Genomic DNA, 12,561 nt, shown 5'->3' with positions numbered 1-12,561 from the left:
CCAGCCACGGGCCGCAGACTAACATCCAGCGCGCCGACGGACGTGGTAACCGCCGTGGCGGTGCCAGGGGACAGCAGCGAGGCCAGTCCACATCCACCCCGCAGCATCCGCCTCAAAGCCTTCCTAGTCCGAGCTTTCAGGCCCATTCGACGCCTGTGGGGGGCAGGGTTCGCCATCACCTCCACCACTACGCTCCATCACATCGAGCGCGTTCCTGGGCCAGAAGTAGGGTGTGGTTGTTACTCCTGCTACTTTCTGGTCCCCAAGAAGGGCAAAGGGGGCCTACGCCCTATCTTGAACCAGCGGAACGTCAACGGCTTCCTCCTGAAGGAAAAGTTAAAGATGCTGACTTTGGCTCAGGTCTTAGCTGCCCTAGACCCAGAAGACTGAATGGTAGCGTTGGACTTGCAGGACGCATATTTTCACATCCCCGTCCTGCCGGCCCACCGGCGTTACCTGCGGTTCACGGTAGGCCGCGAGCGCTTTCAGTTTACCGTGCTCCCCTTCGGCCTTACCAGCGCCCCTCGGGTGTTCACGAAAGTGATGGCGGTGGTCGCAGCCCATCTGCGCAGATTAGGGGTGTCAGTCTTGCCCTATCTCGACGACTGGTTGTTGAAGGCGGGCTCACCCCAGACAGTCGTCAGTCACCACTAGACTACGGCCGACATCTTGCACCTGCTGGGGTTCTCCATCAATGTGCCGAAGTCACACCTCTGTCCCTCTCAGAAGCTTCTCTTCATCGGAGCGGTTCTGGACTCGGCGCAGTGTCAGGTTTATCCTCCCGAACAGCGGGTTCGGGATATTCAGGCTCTGATTCCGATCTTTCGGCCTTTATCCCGAGTCTCGGTCAGGTTGACGCTGCGGCTCCTGGGGCTGATGGCCTCCTGCATCCTTCTGGTGCATCGCGCCAGGTGGCGGATGCGGGCTCTGCAGTGGGACCTGAAGTTTCAGTGGGCCCAGCATCAGGGCAACCTGTCCGACCACTTCCTGATTTTCGGAGGGCACTGCGAGACAGTTGCAGTGGTGGCTCACGGACCGCGATTGGGTCAACGGCAGATCCCTCTCCCTACCCCAACCGGAGCACGTAGTAGTGACGGATGCGTCCCTCCTGGGCTGGGGGGGCCACATGGGAGAGGTGGAGATCAGATGCCTCTGGTCTCCGGCGGAGTCCCAGCTCCATATCAACCTTTTGGAGCTGCGGGCGATCCGACTTGCACTGAAGGCATTCCTTCCCTCTGTCCGGGGAAGTGTAGTGCAGGTGTTCACGGACAACACCACCGCCACGTGGTACTGCAGCAAACAGGGCAGGGTGGGGTCGTGTACCCTTTGTCGAGGGGGGCTCTGCGCCTCTGGCAATGGCTGGAACAGGGCGTCACCCTGGTGGTTCAACACCTGGCAGGTTCCCTGAACTCCAGGGCGGACGAACTCAGCCGCCGGTGCATGATGGATCACGAATGGCGTCTGAACTCGGACGTGGCGCAAGGTCTCTTTCAGAGATGGGGAGTGCCTTGGTTAGATTTATTCACCACCGAAGAGAACTCACAATGTCATCAGTTCTGCGCGTTGGAATTTCCAAGGCGGCACTCGCTCGGAGATGTTTTTCGTCGCGAATGCAGCTGCGGTCTATTGTACGCCTTTCCGCCTTCACCACTTATGCCCAGAGTGCTGAAGAAGATCAGGCGCAACCGGGCCCAAGTCATCTTTGTGGCTCCGGACTGGGCACGAAGATACTGGTATCCCGAGCTACTCAGTATGTCAGTCCATCCCCGATTCGTCTGCCTCTTCAGGAGGACCTTCTGTCGCAGCAGCAGGGGATGGTCCTCCACCCGAACCTGTCCAGTCTCCACCTCCATGCGTGGAGATTGAGCGGCGACAGTTGAGGCCATTTGACTTGCCTCCTGAGGTCTGTGAGGTGATTCTGGCAGCCAGTCGTCCCTCCACAAAATCGGTATACGCCTGCAGGTGAAACAAATGTGTGGCATGGTGCACAGCAAAGGCTGTGGATCCCCTTTCTGCCCCCCTTTCAGAGGTTCTCCTCTTTCTTCTTTCTCTTGCTCAGCTGTACTCTGCTCTGGGCACTCTCAAGGTCTTCCTCTCTGCCATTTCAGCCTTGTTAAGGCTACCTGATCAGCCTTCTCTATTCAAGTCCCCGGTTGTAAATAGATTCTTGAAGGGCATCACTCACCTGTTTCCTCCTGTTCCTTTTGTGATGCCTCAGTGGGACTTGAACCTTGTTCTCACTTATTTGATGTGAGCTCCTTTCGAGCCACTTCACAATTGCCCTCTTTGTCTTCTCACTCTTAAGACTGCCTTCCTGGTTGCCATCACCTCTGCCAGGAGAGTGAGTGAGCTCCAGGCTCTTTCTTCCAAACCTCCTTTCCTTTCTGTCCATCCGGACAAAGATGTCTTGAGAACGCGTCCCTCTTTCCTGCCCAAGGTAGTCACAGCCTTCCACATCGGGCTGTCCATCACCTTGCCCACCTTCTTTCCGCCTCCGCATCCCTCGAAAGAGGAAGAGAGGTTCCAGCGTCTGGACCCAAAACATGCGCTCTCATTCTATCTGGATCGCACACGTCAGTTCTGGGTGGACAGCCAGGTCTTTGTTGGTTACATGGGCGCTGAGAAGGGACGGGCGGTGCACAAACGGACCATCTCTCGGTGGGTCGTGTTGTGCATCAAGGTATGCTACTCTTTGGCTAAAAAGGAGCCTCCTGTTGGTCTGAGGGTCCATTCTACTCAGGCCACGGCGGCTACTACTGCCCTAGGTCGGGGATTCCCCTTGCAGGACATCTGTCAGGCGGCTACGTAGGCCTCGCTGCACACATTCGCTAGACACTACTGCCTGGACAGCCAAGTACGGAGAGATGGCTTTTTCAGCCGTTCTGTTCACCAGGACTTTCTGGTGTGATCATTGGTTCGCAGGCCCACCACCGGGGTTGGTATTGCTGGGGTATCTATACTAAGGTAGGAAATCTAACACTAACCTGTTTCTTTCAGATGCACAAGTTACTTACCTTCGGTAACGATATATCTGTAAGAAACAGTAGTTAGTGTTAGATTCCTTAACACCCCACCCATCCTCCCCGTTCTGCGAACCGATATCTAGGGTTAAGGTTCTTCCCTTTGATGGCCCTAGTTTCATGGCAGCATTGTCGGTTTTTATCATGGCTCTGCGTTCCTGGTGCTGAAAAGCTATGTATAAGAACTGAAGTCAGCGCGCGAGGGCGGTGTCTAAGTACTCCGACGACATCCTGGCGCCAACGACGACGGACGTGGAGCCGCAGACGACGCCTACCGACGCGCAGGGGTACTGCTACACAAAACTTTCCGGATCCAGTCTGATGCCTGGGGGATATTCTAATTAGTTCTCCTTACCCAAAGCGCCGGGACACTCTTTTTGAGTAACCGTTGCGCTATACAAAAGAATAAATAACATAACATAACATAACGTAGGGAATCTAACACTAACTACTGTTTCTTACAGATATATCGTTACCGAAGGTAAGTAACTTGTGCGTTAGGGTGTTTCCTGTAATCGATTTCAATATTCTTGGTGCTAGTATGGTATCAATGGTGTGGCGTGCCATGTGGTTGTGCCAGAGAGCAGTAGGTGAAACCCGAATTCAGCAGTGTTGGTGATTACGCCTAATTTCCATTGAAGTCCTGGTTTATCAACCACAATGTTCAGTCTCTTAGGATGCAGAGGTTTTTGTTTTCCATGTATGTCTTCTATGAAGACCAAGAGTTTTTCGCAAAACAAAAGATGTTTTGCATGCAGGGTGTTATGGATAGGACGGAGGATAAGAAAGATGCAGAGAAGTGAATAACGTTTTTTCTTGTTCTGAGATGGAAAGATTTTTAATGAAGCATGTAGGTAGCTTATTCTTGAGCATTATCACTAATCCTCTTCCAATTTTCCTGAGTCGTCTATTTTTGAAAAGTGTTAGTTGATCATCAGGAATTGCTTAATTTAGGATGGGTGCTGAATAGTCATCTAACGAAGTTTCTGTGACGAAAAAGAGGTCTGGTTTAAACTCCTCTAGTAGGTCATATTTGTTGTTTTCTGTTTTTTCTTAGTGATCTACCATTTATTAACATGCATGACAGTTGTTTGTTTGCCCCGGAAACATTTGCTAAATCTGTGTGATTGTTCCTGCTGCTATTTGATCCTGATGTTATTTTTGTCATAATACAGTTATCAAAAATGGTTGCAGGTCCTGCAATGTCAACAGTATTTCTGGAACTGTGGCACTTTTGTAGTTTCTTTCAATCAACGTTGCTATTTGCATGGATATTGGCCAGCTACTTTGGAATGTGATGGAGGAGGTATCAAGTTGTTTTTCAGTTCTTTCAGTAATCATGAAGCAGGGTATAGTTCTGGTGCTTAGGTGTGTGATTGCTCAGTTTGCATTTACTGCCGGATGGACAGCATAACATACAGTGGGGAGTTCATTGTGTTGTTGCAGTATGACGAGGAGGCATTTTACTGGATTTGGATCAGTCTGAAATGTATTTTTAAGGGGAAATCTCATTGGTGTTGGTGACATCATTGTAGAAGCTAGAAATCCATTTGTCAGACCCTGTTTAGGGGACTGGAGGGCAAGCTGAAGCAAGTGGAGCTCAACCACGAGGGCGGGGTGATTTGCTTTTGATGTTCTATGGTACTGCAAGCTGGGCCAAGGACAACTCCTTCAGATCTTGATTCCCAGTTGTAGCACATGCTTCACAGGGAGGTAGTGTGACCCACCCAGCAGCACAATAATTGTCCAATCCAGTGCTTTACTTAAAAAAGAAAAGTACTTTAATACACACAATTAAAAAGGGACAGTACACAGGTGATATTAGCATTTACAATAAAATGCACTTGGGCTTGGGCTTGTATACCTCGGGATACCGCCCACCCCTTTGGTTTACCTGAGTGTCCCTCCTCTTGTGAGTGTAAGCAGGTCCCCCATGGTTAAGGCAAAAAGGTTGTACACAGTTGCTTTTCTTGTATAGTGATGATATTTGCTACTGATATGCAGTACAACCATTCTGCTGCAACGGTGCCCAGCACTCCTAGGGTTCTCAGATTACTCTACGCAGCCTTCCTTCTTCTGTCAGACCCTCAGCACCAGGGTCTTGCTGGTACTGCTTGGACAGTAGCATCTCTTGCGTGGCTGGCAGGCTCCTTCCCTCTCTCAACAGGTACATTGGCTTGTTGGAGCCACCGGTCAAATGAACAGTTTCTTCCACCAAGGCAAGATATTAGGTGATGTCCCGTTACCTCTGGGAAGCTGACAGTCAGACACCAGTTGTCGTTGGGAAATTCTGAGTATTGCATTTCTTGGTCAAAGAGAACTTGGAACTGGAGCAAGTGGATCGGTGGCTTCCACTTTTATGCAGTCAAACAGACAGAAAATGTGGTTTCTGTGTCTGCACTGTAAGGACCAGTATGGGTTGGTTCTTCTTTCAAGTGTCCTTTCCAGACTACTTTACAGACATAGATAGCCTTTGGGTGTCAAGTGATTATCCTCAGGTCCCAAGGAGAGGACCAGACACAACAGTTGCATGGCGGTGAGGCAGACCCAGAAGCAGAATAGACGTGGCATTAGTAGGTCTGATAGGCCTTCCCAGGAACAAGGTCAGGGGTTACCACGAAAGGGAGATATACACTACAGAAATTGGTTTGTGAGGCGGTGGAGAAACAGCCTTTACCTTTGCGATTTTTCGCCGTAGAGGCGCCTCCCGGTACGCGAACCGGGCAGCTAACCGGCAGCGTAACGGGAGTCCGCCATCTTGTGTTTTTGGAGCGTCCGGTTCGCGTACCGGGTAGCGTCCCGGTAAGCGTAACAAGAGAAACAGTAAAAAAAAAAATTAAGGGAATAGATTTCCAGCAAACTTTGAAAAATTGTAGGGACTGTTTGTTTGATGGGCCTTTGCAAGGCCTCAAGATATGTGCACGTGTGGATTTTGTCTAATTAAGGTAAAAAAATATATATAATCTGTAAGCGTGCTCCGGAGCGCTTACGTTATGGGTTTTGTTTGCGCTGCAGAGCCGATACGTCACGGTTATGCGACGCGTCATGAGGCGTCTCACGTGGCTACATGATACGTCACGTAATAAAGAATATATTTTACAGATATAGATATTAGCTTTTAAAAAACCAATGAAATTCACTGAAAAAACCATAGGTTATAGACCATATATAGTTAGGAATTTGCATTGACAAAACCTTGAAAATTCACTGAAAAGACCATAGGTTAGAGACCATATATAGTTAGCTGGACATTTTATTGACATAAAACCAATGAAATTCCATATATAGTTAGTTGCACTAACTATATATCGCGCACCCGCAATCCACTGCTGATGATGTCACATATTACATCATTCATGACATGGTCAGTGACATCACTGATGACATCACTGATGACATCTCAAATGACATCACTGATGACATCTCAAATGACATCACTGATGACATCACTGATGACATCTCATTTGACATTACTGATCACATCACTGATGACATCATTCATGTGATAATACGATGAACCTCTTCAGACTCTAATATAACCTCAGATACACTCAGTGTAAACAGACACTCACAGACTGTCACTCATCCATGAAGTTACACACACACCTAGTCAGTCATGCTAAGAATCAATCACACCTCCATTTTCTCAACTATACAGTTATACACACCTTACTTATTCAAACACCTACTAACACATATTTACTCTCTTATACAATCCCGGATACAAGTTCACAATGATCCATACAGCCACTCACACATTCACTGGCTCTTATGTACAGTTATTTATATATGTCAGCTCTCACATGTACTGTGTTTTACATATGTACTTACTTTGACATGTTGCACTGAGATATGCATTCACTCACCAATACACTCATGCACACAGTCAACCGCCCATACAGCTGTTTCCACATGCACTTTTGAACCCATACATCTAGTGAATCAACTGCTCACACATCTATGCACAGAGTCATACACCTCCCAGACACCCACACACACACTCAGTCTCCCATACAAATACATGGGCAACCAATCAATAACCCATATAGTTACTCATATAGCTACTGATCAACACATGCAGCAGTTTACAGAACAACAGATATAATGATGCACAAATTAAGATAGTTTAGTCACTAACCCATGCACTCAGTGAGACACATTTAATCACTCACTCATACAGTCAGTCATGTACCTACTAAATCCTTCATCCAGACACTTATAAATCCACTAATTCTTCAATATGTAAGACATATTTTAACTTTACAGAAACATACAGTCACTGGATGTTGTCATCAGTGATGTCATCAGTGATGTCATTTGAGATGTCATCAGTGATGTCATCAGTGATGTCATTTGAGATGTCATCAGTGATGTCATCAGTGATGTCACTGACCATGTCATGAATGATGTAATATGTGACATCATCAGCAGTGGATTGCGGGTGCGCGATATATAGTTAGTGCAACTAACTATATATGGAATTTCATTGGTTTTATGTCAATAAAATGTCCAGCTAACTATATATGGTCTCTAACCTATGGTTTTTTCAGTGAATATATATATATATATATATATATATATATATATATATATATATATATATAATCTCCACAACTGGCCCCTCTTTTCCGTTCAACGGGCGCACTTGTAGTGGTGCGTCAGACAAAATGGCAGAGCTGTGCCGATAATATTTTCCAAAACACTTTGTCCAAAGCAAGTCCTCGCACTCGCAACAATAAATAGCACTGAAATCCAAATCCTCTTTTCACTCCATTTTTATTGGGAGCAAAACCAGCACCCCTACGCATTTCGAGGCAGCGTGCCTTTTACTCACGGGGAAAAACAACGTGGCCACGGATTAGGGCAACATAGGTTGCCCTCCAGTCATCAAACCAAAGTGGGATGGCAAAGAACACTGAGGTACATCTATGAAGATGCATATAAAAGACACAAAGGACAAAACGAGTCTCATACTCAACTGTTTGGTGTATAAATCAAGGTATTGTGTAAGTGCTTGGGGTGCCAAAGAGCAGAATTCCCAGCTCTTGGTCCTTTCCATGCATTAACAGGCCCTAACAAGGAAGATATCATAGGAAGACACCCTTAGCTACTATGCCCGTTAGCTAGACGCTAGAGTTAAACGCCCTAGGACGGGCTTATACCCTTGCTATGAGAATGTCACTTGTCCATAATTACCTGAACTTGGCTCATCAGGACCTGGGAGAAGGGTATGCTGGCGAGGGACGAGAAAGTGGCGAAGACCGGTGGAGAAGAAGGCGTAAGACACAAATGGAGGACATTCAACAACAAATGGAGGAGTACCCCCTGGAGGCGTAACAGAGAAAGGCTCTGTACCTAGAGCGTAAGGCTCAGTGAAGCACAGTGTGCCCAACCTTTTTGCAGGACAAAGCATGTCCTTTTAGAAGACCCCTCACTCACCAACCTGGTTGGTGACATGCTTCATCATCAGGGTCCCACCCCGAAGGCCGAGTGCCAACAGGGTGTGCTTCGACACCTGACTACAGTGGAGCGGGTATATTCTCTTTTTTATATGTGCAATAGTTCTAAAGGTGATAAGTGGTTTAAAAAGGGGCCAAGACTACTCACTGCAAGACTTTATTCCCGAGTGATTGAGCCCCCATAAAAAAGATGTGACACCTATGTCTAATTAGGTAGACTCCGGTGTCTAAGACGTGTAGCGTTTAAAAATAGCGACGTGTGCTATGTGATTTTAAAATGTAGGTCTACATGTTTCAACCATCTTGCGATTGTGGGTTTTCGTCAGGACCAGTGTGGGTGACCTGGGTGGTACGCACACGCTAAGGTGCGGCCTGCCCGTGAAAATTGTTTGGAACCACAAACTTGTGGACCTTTGCAAAATATAGTCTTCTCCCCAATCTGGAAGAAAAACTGAGAGAGCGGTGTAAGCCGCTACATGGGCGTCCGGGTTCCAAGAGCTGTGCTCACGTCACTTGTGGCTTCTGCTCATCGGACTGGAAACCTACTTGGTTCCTGTTCGGTACGCCCCGTGGAAGTCCGCCTCCAGGAGGTACTCCTCCATTTGTTGTTGAATACTTAAGAGGGGGACCGGAGTTCCCACCTCACAGATTTGTTAAAAACCCTTACTCTCTCCTATTGTTGTGGAGTACAAATGGAGAACAAACACAGCTGCTGGGAAGTCAAGATAACAGTTGAACAGTTAACGAAATGGACAGTGTTTTTTAAAAATAGACACCACTTGCGCGAGCTTCTTGTATCAAGTCAGGCACACTGTGCTATATTTAGGGAAAGTAAGCAAACCTATTTAAAATCATTGTGTAGCTCAGCACAAAATGTAGGTTTTTCTTTGAGATTACCGTGCGTGGTCAGGGATGTGCACTCTCCTCCGGGTCAGAGACTTAGCACTTGAATTTGGAGATTCCAGTGAAGGACACTCAAATGGGATTTCTCATTCTACTGGGACCATGTTGATTTCTTAAGGCAAATTTGATATTTGACTAATATTCTCTTTTTTTTTTTTAGCTCGCAACTACCTGAATATTAATTACATTCTCAGCAAGCAGTGCCCTGGAGTGTATCAAAAATGGCTTTTGCCTAGCAAAATACCTTATTTGCTGACAAATAGCTTCCTGGTGAGGTATCTCATATCAGATTGCCTTTCCTGCCTTTGAAAACCGACTAGCTTCATGTGGAAATATCTGATTTCTCGGTCTAAGGCGGAATGTCGACCTAGCCGGCATTTGGTCCCGTGTGAAGAATGTAAAGGCACAGTTTAGTTCAAACTTCATCAACATCTTTGTTGAGATATGTGGTTGATAAACTTGATTTTATCTGACAGTTTGTGGCTTTGCCAGAATTCCTATTATGTTAAATACATCATGTCAGCTCCCCAGTGCAGGAAGTGTGCATCCAAAGGTCTCCCTCATGAAAGTGTGTCACGGTTATGTGTGCCAACAATCAAACCTGCTACAAATTATTACTTATTTTTCATTTATAGTGCACAATCTCTGTCTGGAAATAAAATTGAATTATTTCTGTTTTCTGTACATTGTTTCTCCCTTTCTCGTTGCCCTCCCCTACTGGGCCTCTGTTCTTAATCCTTGCACATATGGTTTGTATCAGCGAAATGTCCTGCTCCGCCTGCAATAACTTCCCAGGTTTCTAACAGACCACCTTCACGTGTACAGGCAAAGTGCCACAGTGTCCTTCTCTGGCCAGTACAAAATATACAGTTTCGGCATCACTGCCAGTGCTCTACTTTGACTAGCTGGTTAGCGGTAACAAATCTAACATAACATTTTGTGACAACTGCTTTGCTCCCTCAGCTTTGCCTGTTAGCCTCCTGCTAATTAGCAGCATTCTATTTTGAGAGCTAAATCACAAATCTGTTTCCTCATCTGGCAACATAGGATTTTCAATAGCAAATTAATGTTCCCAAGCAAAGTGAAGAATTTAAAATTGTGGGGCAAGAATAATCATAGTTTTAAAATACTTGATGACGAAAAATAACTACATTTATGTACCAGTTTGTTGCGTTGCTCCCTGTACTTGTGATGCATTTTGTTTAGGATAGTTTCGAAGATCATTTACATCAGTGTTCAATGTGTAATTGTCAAATGCGGTTGACAAATTCCCTTGTCGAAATGTTTCCTTTCACTTGGGGGATTGGAGGGGGGGGGGGATTTAAATGGTCTGTGATCAAACAAGACTTTTGAGTAAATGGTCATCGGCTGATCAAACCGCACTATCAATCGAAGCAAGGACTAATTAACTAATCACAGATTCAAAGCTTGATGAAGCGCAGTTCTATTTTAAAGCAGGAGCAACCCAAAAATGTCAGTGATGCTGAAACTATTCTGTCTCCATATGTGAGTGCTTTTATTCTGACGCTTATCTCCTCATTACTCATGCTGGCTGTTTGGAAATGTAAGCCTAATCTATTATCTTTGACAGAGTGCACAACTTTCTGATTGAAACTATAGTTTGGACTTGCTGATGAGAAACCAGCCAACGCAAGTGTGTGTACTGTAACAGTATGAAAACCTTTATATGCACGTGTGCCTTTCAGATGGCACTTTATTTATGTAAAAGTCGCCTCTAATTGCCTAGAATATGTAATGCTGCCTTAATGGGGTGCTTGGCAAGTGGGTTTAGAGAAAATAGCTTGCTGAACCTTGATTACTCAGGAAATCGCTCAGGCTATATCTAGTAGTACGAATCGGGTTTAGCTCAAAATAGATTGAAGGTGTGCACAAATTGCTGCCATGCCGTTAATCTGCTCATCGGATTTGAACGTCTAAAAGAACCTTACTTAAAAATAACTAAAAACGGCCATTAAACCACCTTTTTCTAATGTGGGTCATCAATGGTGTAATTGCCCCTGTGTTTGTGACTTATCTTTGTTCCATTAATTATGTCCTAATTGGTCCCTTTTGAACTGAAATCGAAATCGAAATCTATGCAATACATCAAGCTGAGAATATTTGTTTCTACCTTTGTAGGCCAACTTGTTTCCCTGTCTTTGCAAAATGTTTAACATCTGTGAATACTCACTTTAACGAGGTTCTTCTATATGCTAGTTAGGAAAAACCTAAGTAGAAACGTTTATAGAATCCATTGCAATAATATCAGAAAAAGTAATAGCTCTTTAACTAACCCTTATTATGACCATTGAGTTTTGGAAGCATCAGCTTGGTGGGTGGTGCAACTTCCTTCTGAGTTTACTGTATAATTTCCCCACTACGGAGGGTCGGCAGCGCCAAGAGATTAAAAGCCCCTCCGAGGGAGCTGCCCTGGTCTGGCCAGCTGCTAGCAGAAAACCCTGCATAAGCCCGCTCTCGTTGAGAACGTTGACAAGTTGGAAGCCTTTCCACCTTTATTTATTTGATTTTTTTATTAGCGCATACATGACCCAAGGGTATCGGGGCACTGTACAACATACAAGTTGCTAAACAACATTGGTGGTTACAATAGCTTTTGATGTCGCATAGAGTGTTTTGTATATGTTAATACGTTTCTTTGACTTTTTATGCAGTGAGTTGCGAAGGAATCTACTGCTGTCCTGGCATCCTGCTGCTTTCTTATCTGCCTAACGCACAGCACTCCTTTGCAGCTTCATTGGTGACAGGGTACTGTGTAGGTAGCTGTGGTGCTGCATGCTCATCTTCTAGGAAAACAGAGAAATATGAGTGGAGATTGCACTTGGAACACAGGAAATTCTGCCTTTGGCTTCTCTTTTGTCTGAACATTGCAATTCGAATTTTGGTGGAGGAAAACACAAAGGCGATGGATAGAATGCTCACAGAAGTCTCGACCGCTTGTCATTATCCTTTGCATTCTGCTTTTTTGGTTGTATTTACATACCCCGATATGGCCCGGAACTATTCAAACTTTGTGTTATACTATTATCAAGGAAGAGCTGTCTTCATCCTCTTTCAACCAGTTTATTTGATTGCGAATGCATGTTAATTTATAGACCGTTGTGCGATCCAAGGGACTGATTATGACTTTACAGGTGCCTGAAATCCATTAGGGCGGCAGA

General features: G+C 45.6%; 1 protein-coding gene across 4 annotated transcripts in view; it reads left to right on the top strand.

Moving 5' to 3' along the window:
• Nucleotides 1-12,561, top strand: part of DTWD1 (DTW motif tRNA-uridine aminocarboxypropyltransferase 1) — a 151,102-nt gene that overhangs the window by 97,755 nt on the left and 40,786 nt on the right. The gene's annotated exons all lie outside the window — the stretch shown is intronic.

Source organism: Lissotriton helveticus, chromosome 3_2 (assembly GCF_964261635.1).
Source record: "Lissotriton helveticus chromosome 3_2, aLisHel1.1, whole genome shotgun sequence".
Taxonomy (NCBI): Eukaryota; Metazoa; Chordata; class Amphibia; order Caudata; family Salamandridae; genus Lissotriton; species Lissotriton helveticus.
Note: the sequence above shows the minus strand (reverse complement) of the source record. Positions and strands in the feature narration are given on the sequence as shown.